Genomic DNA, 3,179 nt, shown 5'->3' with positions numbered 1-3,179 from the left:
AAACATATTTAGATTTTAGCTAGAGGACCAAGAGACTCCACTGGTGTGTGCATTTAACTTTACATTCACAATGCTAACCCTGCCTCGCTACATTTGACTGAATGTAGAATTTACTAGACAAATGTATCAAAAATTTTGATCTAGAATACTACCTTGGCCCAAACAGAAATCCCCTGTTCAAATTCTTCTCTCATACAAAAGCAAATTACCATACAGGAAGAGTACTTGACATTTCACAATAAACATCATTTAATGTCCGTATATAAACTCACCACGATTATTGAATTATTATTCACAGTGACTATCTGAAATAACCTTCTGAACTCTAAGAATTAAAAAAAAAAACTAGACATAAGAAATTGTGACTTTCTTAAAGCAATGGCAGAAATAACAAGCAAAACCAAGCAGAAAGGCTTGCTTTTTGCTTACTTATTTAGAAAGACTGAAGACTAGAACCAGGAGACCCATATTAAAAATATTTTCTTGAATAAAACATATCTATTCTTGACATGCATTGGAAGTTACACCGTTATAGAAAATTTTAGTCTTCTCTTAAACATCTAGGGAATCAGGATATGAATCTAAACTATTTATTTAATCGAGTTTATGAAAATATGAGTCGATTTTTAACTGCATCATCAAACTGGGCATTAGTGTTGATTAGATAAATGCCAAAGGAAGAGGATGTTCTCATATTCATCAAAGTATATAGGACACAATTTTGACATCTATTGCGTTTGTGATTAAGCCCATCAAATTTAACCAAGCAAACAAAATATTTGTTAAATCTAATTATAAAAGGGCCATCTGTGGACTGAGTTTCCAAAGATGATGGTTATTGTATGCAGATATGAGTAACTTTCATTTTTAAACTCACATGTATCTTCCTATTTTAAAGAAAAATTCTAATTATTTATAGTGTTTCTGGAGACGATCACTGCTCTTTTCAGACAATCTAATGAACAGACAAACCTCAGGCTCTTATGGAAAGGAACTCTGCTGATACCAGCCATTCAACCAAATGATGAGAGAGTAAGTTTAAGAATCATTCCTTTCATTCGATCAAAATCATTACTGAACTCAGTCAGAGTAGTTGAACAGGATCTTCAAATAGACAACACTCTAAATGTCTTTTTAGATGATATAAAATAGGAACACTTAAATGCATAATATTCAATATAAGAGAAAGTATAGAATCTTTACAGCAAACTGTATTCAACAGTAAATAAGCAAAGATTCAGCCATGTGGAAGAGTTTCTACCTTACAAATCCCTAGGGGTTTGAATAGCGGGGCTTGGAATAATAGCTGTGTGTGGTGCAGAAAACCGTGCGTGGCTGGAATGGGATGTATCCAGTCTAGTTATTTTTCCCTTTCTAAAGAAATAGGATTCTTGACCTATAAAAGACTAAAGAAAACCAGGATATATTTCTGTGCGATGCTAAGGATGCTGTCTATTCTTTGTTCTTTACATATAGAGAAGTTCCGTGTTGCTAAAGGAGTATTTCTTTGGGGTGAGAAGAGCCGACTTAAATTCCAATGAATCCACTGTGTGAATGTGGGCTCGCACGTCTGAGTCTCAGCGCCTCTCCTACATTGTCAAATGCAGAGAACAAACCTGTACCACTTGTTAGTTTTACTAACAAGGCATAGGCACCTGCTAGACATTTGTCAAAGATTGTTTTACATCTTTGATATTAGAATATTGTCCTATAAGTATCATGCTTCAGTGTCTGCGCATAATATACATGAGAATTTGGGGGCTTCTTGATTTTTAATATTTCAAGCAAATTCAAAATGTTTATTAGTGTCTATCGCATAATGACCTATTTTGTTTCATAGGATTTATCATGACTTGATGTATATTTTCCTATTCATTTTCTACTCTCTACCATTAGAGTATCAGCTCCATGAAGGTAAGGATTTCTTTAGTATTGAATCCTCACTTTGAAAAAGTATGCTTGCTCTATACAGGGATCCAACAAACATCTATTAAATAAAACAAAATCTCATAAAGTTGGTTTATTTAAAGCTGTTTTCAGCATTTCTTTCTCAAGGTTTTGGCAACCACACATTGAACTATTTGTAGATAAGCATGTGTGTGAACAGATAGTATCATAATATCTATTTTATATCTTCATGTAAAATAAGTAGAATCTTCAATATAACATTAATATTTATAAAAATATTAGTACATGTTTCTTAGTCAGTCTGTATTCAGAAACCTGTATTATATAGCACAAAATTATGATTTCTGATTTTTATACAAATAAATTATACAAATAACTATTTGGAGATAAAATATTTTAAGTATATTTTACTAGACTAATCCTATTTTTCTATAACGTTTACTGTGCATCTTATAGAATACAAATTATTTGTATATTACTGCATTTTATAAGACAGTATTTTATAAATTTAACTGTATTTGTTATTCTCACATATTCATATCCATAATACAATGTCATAAATGTATAAGTAGTACTGTACTTCGTTGTCTAATTGTTGACTAATTTATTAATGTACTTAAATATATATATATATATATATATATATATATAGTATATGAAACAGGCCATAAAAACTGTTTAGATATTGTGAAATAATACCACAGACACTGATATGAATACTATATGCCAGATGTCATTGGATCCAGTTATGAAGAAAGAAGAATGCTAGACTTTGGCCAAAATAAAAAATAAATAACATGAAATAATCTAAAGAAATCATGTGAATCAATTTTGGTTACCATACTGTTAATACTGTTTCTTCTTCTCTTACATTTTTCTTTTTCATTTTTCCCCAGACACCTGCCACACACAGGTAAGAAAAAGAGATGCAGTCAGACAGAGGAGAATGAAAAAGCTTTCCTAGAGAGGAGGGGGCATCTTATAAACACTTTCATTACTGTTCTCCGTGAACAACTAGAAGCTCATTCCCCTTCACCAAAGGTCTTTGAAAACTGGAAAGAGAATTGGAAAGTCATCTGTGTGGAGAACACAGCCCACTTTCCTCCCTCACACTCTCAAGTCTTCAACTCTGCCAGGCAGGAACTAGAATCTTTTTCAGAGCGCCATTACAGTATTAGAAAGCAATAGAGAGACCTGATATGTGTGGCCACGTGACAGCAAAAGGCCTCCTGTGCCACATACAATGGCAAAGAGAAGTGAAGAAGAAGACC

The sequence above is a fragment of the Cavia porcellus genome, unplaced genomic scaffold, assembly GCF_034190915.1.
Source record: "Cavia porcellus strain 051 isolate PalLab524CR breed Dunkin Hartley unplaced genomic scaffold, mCavPor4.1 scaffold_10, whole genome shotgun sequence".
In the NCBI taxonomy this organism is placed as follows: Eukaryota; Metazoa; Chordata; class Mammalia; order Rodentia; family Caviidae; genus Cavia; species Cavia porcellus.
This window is presented reverse-complemented; position numbering follows the sequence as displayed.